Here is a 15,144-nt window from a genome sequence, read left to right as displayed (position 1 = left end):
TCTTCAAGACCCACCAGTATTAGAGGAATGAATAACCCTGGTCATATGAGTGCTTCATTATTATTGTGCTTTGAGTTTTCATCCATTGGGAGACTGTACACCAAGTTTATGAGGAAAGAATATTTTGCAGCTAATTTTTACTGTACCATTTTAAAAAATGCCCTTGCCCTAAGTTATTTTTTCTCCTGAATGCTAAGGTCACCTAAAACCAAATATAAATTTCATCTATTTTTTCCCCTCTCTAATAACAAATATTAATGTCACCATTATATCAATAGTACTAGATGGCACTGATTTCCTGGAGGGAGAAAATTCACATTCTTTATGGAGGTCTTTAGCATTGGATAAACCCAGGAGATTAACATCATGTTTAATTTAATTATTTATTAAGGACAAACTCATGGAGGCTCTCACTGACATTTATTTGAAAGATGGTCCCTATTAAGGAGTTGTAAGAATATGGTTTTTTCAAGAGTACACAAGGAAGAGAAAGGGGCAGAGGCCTTCCTCTATCTAGACCATGACTTTAACTATAAATTAGAGTTAACAGAGATGTGCTATGATTTTTTTTAATTGGCAGAGTGCAGGGATCAACTCACCAAAAATGTGCTACAAACCACATGGGGTTAATACAAGGAGCCTTTGCTTTCAAGTCACTCTGGGCAATTATAAATAAAAGATCTTACAGTTGATTATCTCATTTGAATAGGGTTTGGGGCAGGAGCCAAAGCTGATTATGGAAAGGTGATCCTCTTACCAATGTAACCTTTCAAAGTGAGAATCGACCCCAAGAAAAAAACATAAAATAACCACATAGCAATATACATATTGCCCTCACAAAAAAACCTGGGAGGTAGATGCCATCATTATATCTCCATTTTACAGATGAGAAAGTCAAGATTTCTATGTATCTGTAACTGGATAGGAATTTACATCTTTCTGCCCTTATGACCTGCTCTCTTTCCGCTGCATTCCCTTGTGTCACTGATGTCACTCATAAGACTCATTTCTACATTCTGACTATGGGGGAGGGGGAACTAATATTCTCAGAATAACATTAAATGTATTCTAGGTCCCAGCATACTTGAGAGTCACTGAATCAGGACAGGGTCACAGCCTTCAACTGTAGCAAATCAGACTGCCCAAAATGCTATCAAATTTAATTTGTTGCCTTCTTTCTTCCCTGCTTCCTTCAACACTTTACTCCCCTAATCTGGGCCCACGTACAGGAATTTTGTAGAAATAAAATCTCACAAAGGAGATGCACATCTAAATTGTAATGGTGAGGTGGAGCTTCCACCTAGGGTCTCGTAGGCCCCCCAAAGGAACAACATTTCCAAATATCCCAGGCTGATTAAGTTCTGATTAGTCCTGAGACTGCACCCCGGTTTTCTTGCCTTCCCCTTTCTTCCATCCAAAAAGAATATTGAGAAGTTGAGCTCTCCAAAGTGAAAGGTGACAGCACCGCCCAGTGGCCAAGGTCTACCATGAATTTATGGCAGAGCCCCTCCAGCCCCTCCAGTCCCCAGCCCAGACCTTCTCAGTCCTTAGCCGGCTCCCGCAAATTCCTTTCTCTAGGTGTGATTGCAGTTTAGCCCGAAGGCGGTAAACGGGACCCCTGCTAGTCCTTAGAGACTACTTTCATTTTCAGAGCTGAGGTCGCCCAGAAATTAGGAAAAGAGAAAAAGTTGCCGCCAAGAAAACTCAAGGCTCCGCCTAAGCGCGCCTTCTTCCCCAAGTCTGCCTTTTCTAAAGCTTTGTGCGCTCGCTTTGCCCATGGCCGGGCCTGGGGGAGCTACTCAGAGCCGTCTGGTCCGTCTTGGGAACACCGTGCAGGCACAAGAGAAAGTTCCTACTCTCCCAGGCCTGGGGAAGTTGTATGGGCGCCCCGGAACCAAGGGTGCACCAGGGAGGCCACAGATCACTCGCGAGCTTAATCACGGGGGGATGGGACTCCTATATTTTCTCAAAAACCTTTCCAAGTATCCTCAGAGCCTAGAGCAACGTCTTGCTGTAGTAGAACCTTAAATGGATTCAACTAGTGCAAACCGAAAAGAAAAACTTTTGGTGGGGAAAAAAAATAACTCTCCTCCGCCCAACGTGGGGCTCGAACCCACGACCCTGAGATTAAGAGTCTCATGCTCTACCGACTGAGCTAGCCGGGCGACGAGTTGGAGAAAGTTCTACTTTATCGTTCATGAAGAAAAAAAAGCGCGGGACAATGGGTTCTGCAGCTGGAAAGTGTTTACACTATTCAAATGAAATAAGCTTTAAAAGGAAGGCTGCCCTTCCGCACTTTAAGGAGCCGAAGTCTAGGAGGGCGGGGGGTGAGCTGGGGCCCGGGAGGAAGGAGCGCTCAGTCTGGGTCCTACACCCTAGACTTGGGAATTCTCTAGAAATGGGTTCGTTCTCATTTTTCCTGCCAGATCCTGCAGCTGTCATCAACCTCTCTTCCTCTTTTCGCGCATACTCAGGCACTAAAATGGGGTGTTAGAACCGTGCGGCGCTGAACCCGGGAGGAGGGTGGCCTGGAGGAAGACTGAAGCGATTGACCTTGAACGAGGTGGGAAGTTTGGGCGTTATCTGGACGTGGGTCACTCACTACACCCCTTACCCTTGAACTAGCTAGCATTTCTCTGCCAGATCACTAGCCAGTGGCAGGGAGGAGGAGAGAAGGGCTCTGGGAAGGCTGGCCAGCGGCCTGAGGGGCTCTGGGAAGGCTGGCCAGTGTCCTGAAGGGCTCTGGGAAGGCTGACCAGCGTCCTGAAGGGCTCTGGAAAGACAGGCCAGCTCCCTAAAGGGCTCTGGGAAGGCTGGCCAGTGTCCTGAAGGGCTCTGGGAAGGCTGGCCAGTGTCCTGAGGGACTCTGGGAAGGCTGACCAGCGTCCTGAGGGGCTCTGGGAAGGCTGACCAGCGTCCTGAGGGGCTCTGGGAAGGCTGGCCAGCGACCTGAGGGGCTCTGGGAAGGCTGGCCAGCGACCTGAGGGGCTCTGGGAAGGCTGGCCAGCGACCTGAAGGGCTCTGGGAAGACAGGCCAGCTCCCTAAAGGGCTCTGGGTCTTCCCCTTTCTCACCCACGCTAGTGACAGCGACCTTCACAGAACTCGTTCTTCTCAGGGACTTTGTCTAGCCGAATATTCGTTGCAACAAATCTAATAGGCCTGAGATGAGGAAATGCCAACACGGAGCCCTAGGGCCTCAGTCTCCCAAATAGTTCTGCTTCCCGGGTCTGGGAATCACCTCTCGGTGAGGAGACGGTGCATCCGTAGGCTAATACTGTTGCCGGACCCAAGAAAAGAAGGTAACCGACATTCCTGGGTCCAATCAACAAGGGAAGTTTCTCATTTCCCGAAGGAAGACGGAGTTTCTTACTGGTGGGGCTTCTCCCTTCTGGCGCTAATTATCATAAAAAATAACCTAAAGTTTTCTGCTGCTTTTCTAAGAAGGTTTCCTTCATTCAAGCAGTCCCCAAAGAAGGCAGGAAGCCAAACACAAAACATTTATTAAGCCCTTACTGCATACCAAAGAATGCTTCGATTCAAAAACAAGCAAAAAAAAAAAATGAAAGATGGGAAACTCGAAAAGCTAAATGAATTTGCCAAAGCCAAGCCAGTCATTTCAGTCACCCCGAATCTAGTCGTATGTTGGTTTCCCGTAGCATCTTGCCCCTCCGAATCCCACTCCACCCATCTCTGTTCACCCCAACCCCAAACAGCTGCTGCCTTATATTTTTCTTTTTTCCAGCCTGATGACTTGCTTGTGACAAACCTTAAAGATAACATAAAAGTGGGCTTTTTTTTACTTACTATTCCCAACCATTAGAGTTGAGAGGGTCCGTTTATTCTTTGCTGTAAGATATTATATATATATATATATATATATATATATATATATATACATATACATATATATCCACAACGTATCTGTGAGCCGGATAAAAATTTGAGTCCACACTGGGTGGGTAAAAAGAATTATAGGCCCTTTCAAAAAGCAAGGGGTAAAAACTTAAAGTTCCCCTTGCCGTGACTCGGATTCGAACCGAGGTTGCTGCGGCCACAACGCAGAGTACTAACCACTATACGATCACGGCTCGCCACAGAGGAGATGCTCTGAGATGCTACAAAGAAAGTCTTTCACCCACGATTTAAAGCAGTTTTCCCAAAAAAGTCATTGTCCCTGTTCCTTTCTTCTCCGATTTCTATCACGAAATCTTTCCCTAAAATACCACGAATAGATGCTATGTTATTTTTAAAAAGTGACTTTTCTTTCTACAGTCCCCGACAATCTATGAAAATCCTATACACAATACTGACTTTGACTTCTACACCAGGACTCAAAGGGAGGAACTGGGGATCTTTAAGATGGCCTGCCCGACCATGGACTAAGAATCGTCTTTTTATCACCAATCCAGAATGGACGCCCTTAGGCTTTCCATCTGGTGGTTCCACATCTCGGTTTTCATGTTGGGCAGAATCAGGGCTTGGGCATTTGGATTTCCTAGTAGATTTCGAATTCTTTCACGGAAAATTAGAAGGTTCATGTGTCAATTTCTTCCTTCTCCCTCTTCCAATACATAGTAATATTTCATTCTCTCTTGTCTTTGATCTGGGACAGGTTAAGAAGAAATAAGATTCCTTATGTGACATTGTGATTCAATACGAATTAGAAAATCCAACTTTCCCCACTGGAATTAGCGGATATCCTCCTTCTTCACTCGATTCTCCCGAAATGGCTACTACTTGAGGCTAACACGCTTTGTCCATGTTCTTTATATACCTTTTGACTACTTTTCCTCCCTCAGAGAGATTCATCACCAAATTAGCTACCGGAAGATTTACTTTTCAGCTGAAAGACAGCCTACTTAGTGTCAGGGGGTTGCGATCTGCCTCGAGGAGGGAGTTTCCCGCCGAATGAAATGAATGTTTGAAGCTGCTCCAGTGTTGTCTCCTTTACCTGACGGTGAATTTTCCTTTTCTTGGATTCTCCATTTGAAAACTGGGAGCACCGGAACAAAGTGTGCACAGAAGGAGAGAACTTAGGTCGCTTCCGTTCAGTTTAAAAAACGCACTCCATCTGTTTCTTGTTTCCAGGCATCCGGGTGAGCCCTTCACCCACACGCCAGCTCCAGGTGATTCTGCACTATTTTTGGCAGGGGACCATCTGGTATAAGTAGTGGTAACTTGGAGGATGCCACCAGACCGTTCTCAGCTGGGAACACTGCAATAGAGTTTCCTCTTCCCCAAGTTCTCTCGTAAATCCTGAAACTACTCAAAACTTAAAGATCATCCCTTTTCCCTGCGAGGCCAACTCTGCTAAAGGGGAGAGTAAAAGTCAGTTTTAAAATTATGAGTTGCGTTGGCCGGGAATCGAACCCGGGTCAACTGCTTGGAAGGCAGCTATGCTCACCACTATACCACCAACGCTCCTGGAAGAAAAGGAATTCTAAATTATCTTCAGTAATGTGCGAACCTTGAGGCCTTGTTTCTGTATGTTTTTCATTCTAGATCAGTATTCATTTTGTAGGTTTCCAGAGAAACAAACCGAAAGGAGAATCGAATCTTGGGCCAATTCACTTTGCTCTTGTGATGGAAGCCGTATCGGGATGACCAGCTGATACAGCATTGAGCTCAGGGAGTTTGTAATCTTCTGAGCCTGTGGATGAGAGAAGGTAGTTTCAGAAAGTGAAGGTCAACCAAGAATGGGGGGGGAGTTGGTGTCTCAATGTCTGTGTGTGTGTCTGTGTGTGTGTGTCTGTGTGTGTTGTGTGGCCCTCTCAGCAGAATCTTGTCAAAATAATTGTCCCAATTAATCCCTGAACTCTTAATTGAGGAGAATACTACACAGCTTGACTTTATATCTAAAATAATTCCATTCATTTAATTCATTCATTTGTTTATTAACAGTCTTCCAATGTTCAAAACTTTAGAGTTTCCTCTTATTTATTCCATTTCCTCACTTAAAAAAAATAAGCCAGGCCTGTGATTTCATTCAAATAAGGAACTTCCTCTATAGTCTTAGTGTTTCTTGGGGAAACTAAGAGGTTAGGTGATTTTCCCAGTGTCATACAACTAGTATGTATGTGCCAAAAGCTATATTGAAACCCAGGTCTTCTTCGACTAAGAGGTAGATTCTCCATCCACCAAACCACTTTACCTCTCCTCTTAAATCCAATCAGTAATTAAAATCCTATTGATCAAAACTTGGCCTCATTTCTTCCATGATATATCTCATGTCTTTTGTCACAGTCACTACTATGAAATAGATTCCAAGGGGTTCCTAATTGGGAATATTGCAAGTTTCCCAAAAGGTTTTTCTGACTACTTCCACACTTTTCTTGGGAAGATGGTCACCAAACGATCAAAATCTGAAGGCTCTAAGTGAGGAGGGAAACTCATAGATTTCATCAAGGAATTACCCTAATCAATCCCACTTACAAATCTATTAGGTCATTACATCTCTGCTCAAAAGTCACCTGTGACTGAAGCTTTTCCTAGCTTCAGTTTCTCCAACTGTAAAATGAGAGTATATGACTTCTAAAGTTCCTTCCATTTCTAAATCTAGGATACCTCTCATCTGCTCTGTACTGTCCCAAAAGTCAGGCCTCAGAATACCATGCCTAGAAATCAAAAACCTATGATTTCAGGGAAAAAAAAGTCTCTTATCTCATTTGAAGCTTAGACCAGTGGGGACCAGAGTCCCCTTGAGACCACGATCTGATCTCAAAAGTTGTATAATTATGATTGTGTATGTATAACCTATAACAAATTGCTTCCTATCTTGGGGAGGGAGGAAAGAAGCCAGAGAGATGGAGAAATTTTTACAAAAATCAATGCTGAAAACTAAGTAATAGGAAATGTAATAGCTTAAACAAAGTTGTATAATTAACCAATTAGAGAGCAGAAATTCCACCTCCCTCAAGATGGCTAATCATGAAGTTATCTGTATATGACATAACCACTTGTATCTCCCAATTTTTCCCCATGCCTCTATTCAAGCCCATAACTCCTCCTCTCCCCACCTCCCAACTCTAAAGCAAAAGCTTTTCAGGATATTTGTAAATCTAACCAGGATGTGGCACACAATTAGTGCAAGTGCTTTTGGAAAATTACTCTAATTAGACTAGCCCATCCATATCCTGCCTCACACCTTTGTGGTTACGGCAGCTGTCCCTCATAGGGCAGGCAATACTCTGCAGCATTGATCAATGAGGAAGAGCCTTACATCTTCCCTTTCATTTTGAGTAGCACAAAGTGGTATAAGTGGTTTGTGACAAATCACAATATTCATTTCATTATCTTTTCATTCAAAGGTACCATTCTTCTAAACCTCCCATTTACTGTGGAACCACAATCCTTCCAGTCATCCTCCTTCAGTCTCAGTTTCAACTTTGACTTTCACACTCTCACAAACTACATTTCCAATCAATTGCCAGATCTGCCTCTGTATCGATCCAACCTGTCCCCACCCTTTTGCTCACACCAATAGCAGCCCACTTTAGGCCCTCACCACCTCTCACCTGGACTACTGCTGTAATCTTCTAATTGATTTTCCTACATCAACATTCCCTTTTCTTCCCAGCCTAGCTTCCACATGGTTATCCAAGTAATTTTCCTAAAGCTCAGGTCTGACCACAATATCCCCTATTTACCATACTCCAAATGACTATTAAATCTGAAATCAAATATCTCTCTTAACCTTTCAAATGTGGTTACCTTTTTTTGTTTTGCAAGGCAAGGGGGTTAAGTGACTTGCCCAAGGTCACACAGGTAATTATTAAGTGTCTGAGACCAAATTTGAACTCAGGTCCTTCTAACTCTATTGCTGGTGCTCTATTCATCATGCCAACTAGCTGGCCCTAGAATTTTTTTTAATTTTTCCTCCTTCTTTATGTTGCCAAAGACTTGAGTATTTTCTAGTTTCATGGTTTACTTTTATCCTTTACCTCTAATATTTCAAGGAATTAATTATGTTGAATATTTATAGACTACAGTAAATTCAGGGCCCCCAAACTAGGGAAGAAATATTTTCCTCTATTGACTAAGCTTATACTGACTTCTCTATTCTAAAATGGGCTTAGAAAAACAATCCTCACCAGTCTCTTTATTTTCCCTTCCCATCCCACTATCAAAATATTCAAATGCAACAAAGACAGATTTTTCTTTATCTGGAGAAAAATATTCATTATAAAGGTTCACACAAAAACAAACAAACAAGACTTCTAAAGGGCAGGAAACTACAAAAGGATAAAAGATTGACATATCCAGGCATTGATGAAGGTAGAGGGAGAGAAGGAGGAAGAGAAAATAGAAAGTGAATAAATTCCCCAGGTTATAGCAAGACAAAGAAGCCATGACATTCAAGCTAAAAGTAACTTCCGTATGTGCAAATTACTTCTTAAAATAGGAATCCAAACAAGGCTTCAAATGCTCATAATTATATGATTACTTATTATGTTATTTAATTTTATTTATTTAATATTTTTATATTATGTACATTATCAAATTTTATAGTCAATCAGGATAGCAGTGCCTTACACTTGCTATTGGCTCCCACCACTGAGAGTGTTGCTCCCTGTAGAGCTACAAAGTTCCTGGATTCCCCCATCTAAATTCTCTGCAATCTTTAGTATTTCCTTCCAGTTGGAAAAAGATTACACTTTCCAGAAACTCCCAACAGCCAATAAGAGGCCGTATTTTGTGTGTGTGAATTTTATAGGGGGAAAAACGTTATGATTATTAAGAAAAGATTATGTGTATTTATTATAACTAGATAAAATATATGCAGGACCCCTTCCAAGGATGCTTCCCCAACTCAATTCTCATTGTCAACTAAGTCCCCAGATGTTGTTCATTACTAATCCCAAAGTTCCAGAGGCCTTCTAGTATTGTCATGTGTAGGCCAATATGGATATAATTTCTAACAATAACAATCCAGTAAACTTAATTAGTTTTGAGCAAAGACATTTCCTTTATGGTTAGAACAATAGTTACAAAAATATTCTCTTCTCCACCAAAGACTAATCCTCTCAGACAAATGCATACATACATAGTCTGTGGGTAGACTGAGTATAAATTTTAAAGCACAAAAAATAGTAGAGTGAAGCACCTCTATAAAGAACATGGGTCAAAATGGTAGCTTAGAGTTTCTAGTTATTGGATTTCTTTTCTCCCTTCTTAGAATCCTCGGTAAGTTCCCCGTTAGGCTTAGCTCTCTACTGGACTCCGTGGGTGGTGGATGCCTTTGTATAGTATTTGGCCATCCCTTCTCTTTGGCATTGAGGGGCACTCTCCTGACAGCTGCCTCTTCTCAGGGACTATTGCTCCCAGCAGGATGTTTTGTCCCGGATTGTGTTTCCTTATTTCTGCTCTCAATTGGATTCACAGGTGGTTGCTGGTCTAGGGAAAAGAGATGCTAGTAAAATAGAGCAAAAGGAAGGAATGCCCTTCTAGTCCTTTGATATTCTCAAGAAAACAAGAGAAAGTCTCCCAAAATGTTGGGTGAAATCCCTTTTGAAAATTATGGGAGGACATGGAGGAGATTGTGCACGGATCAGGTATGCATCTTTTGAGAATGATCATAAATCCATTGCAGTATTGGAGTTATTCTAATCTTTGGCGCCATCTGCTGCCACAGTCTCATTCTTTGATCAAATAGCAAAGAAATATTTCCCAGTTACTTTGAACACATTGTATGTACCTATTTAATTACGTGTTAACTTTCCTCATTAAAATGTTGTTCTCCAAGAAAAAATCCAACTCTTGTTATCTCAGTATTGTGACTACCAACAATCGTCAAAGATTGCCTGTTTAGATTTACAACTTAGTGTCAAAACTTTAATCTTCACGGGAAGTTGAAAATGTGATTAAAGAAATAAATGTTCTTTATTCCTTTAAGGAGAAATCTGTAACTGAATTTTCACAAGTCTTTTGTGTACTCTGGTAATTTCACCTCTTCATAGTTTATATATTTTATAGTTATTAGGAATAAGGTTTCCCTTTCTAATACTACCTCTTGGGTTCTGTTATTATATAGAAATGCTTTGGGTTTTTGAAGGGTTTTGGTACCCTACAACTTTGCCAAAGCTAGTAGCTGTCTCAATTAATATCTTTGCTGATTTGTATTTATACCATTCTATATTGGTAAATAGCAATAGGTTTATCTCCTCTTCATCTTTCTCATTAGCATATAAACTATTAGCTAGGAAGAAATTATCTTTCAGATTCATAGATCATGTTCACACAAAGGATGGAAAGGATGACTGAAAATAAAATAGACAGTTTTATATATATAAAATTAAAAAGTTTTTTGCACAAGTAAAACTAATGCAACAAAGATGAGAAGAGAAACAGTTAACTGGGAAATATTTGCTGCAAGTTTCTTTAAAATAAAAGTTTCATTTCCAAAATACAGAACAAATTCAAGTTTACATTTTTTAAAAAGAGTCATTTTCCAAATGATAGTCATTGTTATGGACAGTCAATTTTCAAGGGAAGAAGTCTAGTCTATCAATGTATATATGGGGGAGGAAATATACCAATCACCAGTAATTAGGGGAAATACAAATTAAAGCAACTGTGAAATTATACCTTGGATTAGCAAAAATGACAAAAGAAGGAAAGTAACTTGTTGAAGGGCTGAAAGAAAACAGATACTGCTGGTAGGGCTTTCAGATTGGTCCAGTCATCTGCAAATCAGAAACTATGGTTTAAAAAAAAAGTTACTAGTCTGTACAGCTGTCTTAAGCCAACAAAATGCCACTACCAGGCCTATAACCCAAAGAGATCAAAGGAAAGAGGAAAAGGACAAATGTGTAAAAAAAACATTTGTTGGCAGGTCTTTTTGGCAGTGACAACTGGAAACTAAGGGAATACTCATTAATTAGGGAATATCTCAAGAAAGTATGGACTATGAATATAATGATATACTATTTTGCTCTAAGAAACAAGGAAGAGTATGGTTTCAGGAAACCTGGTAAGACTTGCATGATACAAAGTAAAATAAGATGAACTAGGAGAATAATGTAGATCCTATTATAATAACATTGTAAAAATGAACAATTTAAGCAATGGTCAAGGGCACAGTGGAATTGACCCTGGAGTCAGAAGGACCAGAGTTAAAACAGACTTCAGACACTTAACATTTACTTAGCTGGATGACCTTGGGCAAGTCACTTAACCCCATTGCCTTGTTTAAAAAAAAGCACTGATCAGCCATGATTTCAGAGAACTGATAATGAAAAATACTATCCATTTCATGACAGACTGGTGATAGATTATATAGGTGAATGAGACATAGGCCATTTCAGGAAGTTCTTTTACTTGTTGATACATTTTTTTTTAATCACAAAAGTTTTCACTTTTTCCAGGGGAGAAAATAAAGTCTTGTTATTTAAAAAAAAACATAAGCCAATTAGAACAAGAAATAGTCTGCAGATCTATGCAGAGGGTAGAAGTTTATGACCAAAAAAGGAAGAGATAACATTATAAATTAAAAAATGTTTGTTTTTTACTATATTAAAAGATTTTATACAAATAAAAACCTCTTTGGCCAAGATTAGAAGGAATGCAGAAAACAAGGAAACAATTTCCATAGCAAATGTTTCTGATAAAGGTCTTCATTCTAAAAAAGAGAACTGAGTCAAATTTATAAGAATATACTTGAATATATAAGACTATTCAAGAATACAAGTCATTCCCCAATTGATAAATGGTCAAAGGATATGAACGAGTAGTTTTCAGATGAAGAAATTAAATGAAAAAATGCTCCAAATCATTATGGGTTAAAGAAATGCACATTAAAAACAACTCTTCAGTACCATCTCACCCCTATCAGATTAGCTAAAATGACAAAAAGAGATGTGGACAAAGATGTGGGAAAACTAGGACAGTAATGCACTGCTTGTGGAGTTGTGGACTGATCAGTCCATTCCGAAGAGCAATTTGTAACCATCCCAAAGGACCAAGAAAACCGCACACCCGTTAATCTAGTAATACCACCACTAGGTTTATATCCCAAATTTATAATAAAAATTGGGGGGAGGAGACCCACATGTACAAAAATATATTAGGTCTTCATCTAGTGGCAAAAAAAATTGCAAATTGAGGGGATGTCCATCAACGGCGGAATGGCTTGGAAAAATTGTGTTTTATGAATGTGATGGAATACTATTATTACTATAAGAAATAACGAAGAGGATACTGTGGCCAAAGCTTTTCCTCCGCCCCCAATTTTGCTTTCGTGACTCCAGAATGAATGAAAAAGATTTCTCTGACGGACTCTGCCTGTCTTCTCCGGTATCGAAACTTTGCCCAATGAGTTATGGTTTTTTAAGCAATCAGGGTTCACTAAGGCTGTGAACGGTAGATTTGCCAGAAATTGTGTCTAGTGAATCTTCTGGCGTTGTACGAATGCCTTGCAACTTTGTTGCTGGTCTCCCGAGTTAAACACATTGAAGAAAATAACACTTCCTAGAGCCTGTACTTTGCGGGCCATCTTGGGTGCCGAAAGGTCTCCGAAGTAGAAAAGTACTTTAAAAAAAAGTATTCCCTGACCGGGAATCGAACCCGGGCCGCGGCGGTGAGAGCGCCGAATCCTAACCACTAGACCACCAGGGAAGGCGGTAGTTCGTCCTCTGATATCATTCTAGTAGCATGCATGCAACAGGGTTTCCTTTCATTCTCTGTGTGTTATATTTGTATTCTCTGATTCAGAATTGTACCAAAACTCCGTCTTCGCTCCAGAACCCGGAGCTCCGGGGTCCAGATCTCCTGTCTGGAGAACACCGGAGGAAATGCTCTTCCCCTCCAGGGACCCTTCAGGCTGGAACTTACCTGGGTCTCCGCAATGGGAGCCGGAGGTGGAGGCCACTGTGGGATGGGTGAGAGAGAAGGGGAAACTCTTAGCTAGATGTTACCAGAGCAAGTGTGGGTTCTTAGAGGGTTGAAGCTAGGACTCAGCGGGGTAGTGGGCATTCTGCATTTCCAGAGCCCGATTGGTTCTTCCCGGGTTGGTTCCTTAGAGCCACAGATCTGAGTTCTCTCCTGATTCAGTAAGGGGAGGCAGCCATCGAACAGTAAAACCCTTAGGTTAAAATCTCCCTGTTTTCTCCCAGAATCCCCGGAGAAGACACTTTTTTAGGTTTGGCTCATCTCCAGTCCCTTGCCAAAAGCTACTGATAGAATCCCTTCGAGAGAATCAAGTATAGAACAGTTATTTATTTCTTCTACCACAAAAGAAATGCTTCCTAAGAGTACATTGAAAAACATTTAAGACTTAGCCCTGTGATCCATAATGCCTGATTTTCATGAGGTTAATCTTTAAAATATATTTTACATTCGCCTCGAAGATACACTATTCTAACAGTCAAAAGAAGCTATAGTAGCTGGACATAGCTCCTGCTATCAGTCTTCACCCAGGAATTCTCTGCTTGGACCCTTAAGCTAAATGACAAGACTAAAAATAGAAATAGAAAAGAGCTCAAGATTGATATTTGTTGGCCTGTGTTCGGGGAAAGAAGCTCAGACCGATCAGTGCCCCATCCAACACTTTTAGGCAGCTGAAAGGTTAAAATGGAATTTATATTAGCGTGGCAGAAGTGGGTCATCAAAGTGTGAAAATGAACAAGGAGAGTCAGTTTTCTGGAATATTTTATTTCTATGACCTGATTGTAGATGTATTTTTTCCATTAACTAGTGGAAAATGAAGAATAAGATATTAAGTAAATTGTCAATTTATCACAAAATTTCAAATCAGAAGAAAGATAGCTTGCACAATTCATGGGTGTGGCATGGCATTAACCTCCTTGATGGTGGTCTTCATGGTCTTCTTCGAGAACGAAAGACTTGTTTTAGTAAAAACTAGTTATTTGCCCAGATAGGGTTGAGCCTGAACCTTGGGTTGTGCCTGGGGTCTCTAGTTAAGTGGCATAAAAAGCCAGATGATTCAAGAGAAAACAAAGTCTATCTCCCCTCTTTTGGGTCTGGTTCCCCTTTCTCAGTAAATGAACTTGATCTAGGTGAGCCCAGAGCTGAAGCCCTTCAGAGAGAGAAAGAGAAGATACCTCTGGTCTTTAAGATTCTCCATAAAGATCACTTGAAGGGAGTGAGGGAATGTTCAACCTAGAGAACAGTCTTGGAGGGTGGACATGGGGGTTGAAGTGTTAAAAAAAAAAAAAGGTTTTTCATGTGCCAAAGATTGGACTTGTTCTGCTTAGCCCAAGGACAGAAGTAGAGTAGAAGTGGGTCTGGGTTATTGTTAAGAATGATGTAAAGAAAAACTTTCATAACAAAGTGGTCCAAAAGCAGATTGGACCCCTCAAGAATGGTTTGTTCCCCTCATTGGAGGTTATCCAGTAGGAGTCTAGATGCCTACTAGTTATGAACACTATTGAGGAGATGACCTCTTCAAGGCCTGAGATCCTTTTTTTGACTGAAATTCTGTGATTTTTCTCCAGTTTCTTTCCAGATGCTGGTTTGTTCTTCACTTCTGTCACTTTCTGCACCAACTAATTCCAGAGGACACAAATTGGGATCTACCATCCCAAGGAGAATCAAGAAGTTATTATATAAATGCTATTCTTTGTTCTGTTATATTTTGTTGGAAGAAGGCATAAGAGTTGAGGTAACCATTCATGAGAACTAGTAAGACCATTATCCAGAACCTTCCTTTTTGGTCATTCTTACAACAGATTCTCTCTCTGTAGTCACTTTTGCTCTCTTTGAGCTATTTTTTTCACCATGGAGATCTGTGATTTTATCTTGAATCAACCTATGACCTTCTCATGACCCCGAAATAAGAATCAAAGGACAATGTCTCCCTAAACTACTAAAATTGAGGAGGACTCATGTGTGATGGTACTAGTGTACATCTTTCCCTTTCACCTGCCCAGAAAGTTTCAATACAGTTCAAATGAAGTAAGTGAGCCCTTTCTCCCTTTACTTAGGTAGTGATAACTAGATTTAATAATTGCATGAAAAATTCCTGAAAATAACTTTATTTTAAAATTTATTTATAAAGTATTTGTTAATCTCCATCCCACTGTTCATGCAATTAAATAATGAAAAAGCAAAGTAAAACCTTGATAACAAGTATGTGTAATTTATCAAAAGAAGTTCTCACATTGACCATGTTCAAAAATGTATATATA

General features: G+C 40.5%; 4 non-coding genes across 4 annotated transcripts; all 4 read right to left on the bottom strand.

The window, feature by feature from the left end:
• Nucleotides 1-2,092: 2,092 nt before the first annotated feature.
• TRNAK-CUU (transfer RNA lysine (anticodon CUU)) lies at nt 2,093-2,165 on the bottom strand. Its single transcript has one exon. It is a non-coding gene; the product is annotated as a tRNA-Lys (tRNA).
• Nucleotides 2,166-4,017: 1,852 nt separating this feature from the next.
• On the bottom strand, nt 4,018-4,089 carry TRNAH-GUG (transfer RNA histidin (anticodon GUG)). The gene has a single exon. It is a non-coding gene; the product is annotated as a tRNA-His (tRNA).
• Nucleotides 4,090-5,350: 1,261 nt separating this feature from the next.
• On the bottom strand, nt 5,351-5,422 carry TRNAG-UCC (transfer RNA glycine (anticodon UCC)). Its single transcript has one exon. It is a non-coding gene; the product is annotated as a tRNA-Gly (tRNA).
• Nucleotides 5,423-12,541: 7,119 nt separating this feature from the next.
• On the bottom strand, nt 12,542-12,613 carry TRNAE-CUC (transfer RNA glutamic acid (anticodon CUC)). Its single transcript has one exon. It is a non-coding gene; the product is annotated as a tRNA-Glu (tRNA).
• Nucleotides 12,614-15,144: the final 2,531 nt, after the last annotated feature.

Source organism: Macrotis lagotis, chromosome 5, assembly GCF_037893015.1.
Source record: "Macrotis lagotis isolate mMagLag1 chromosome 5, bilby.v1.9.chrom.fasta, whole genome shotgun sequence".
In the NCBI taxonomy this organism is placed as follows: Eukaryota; Metazoa; Chordata; class Mammalia; order Peramelemorphia; family Peramelidae; genus Macrotis; species Macrotis lagotis.
Note: the sequence above shows the minus strand (reverse complement) of the source record. Positions and strands in the feature narration are given on the sequence as shown.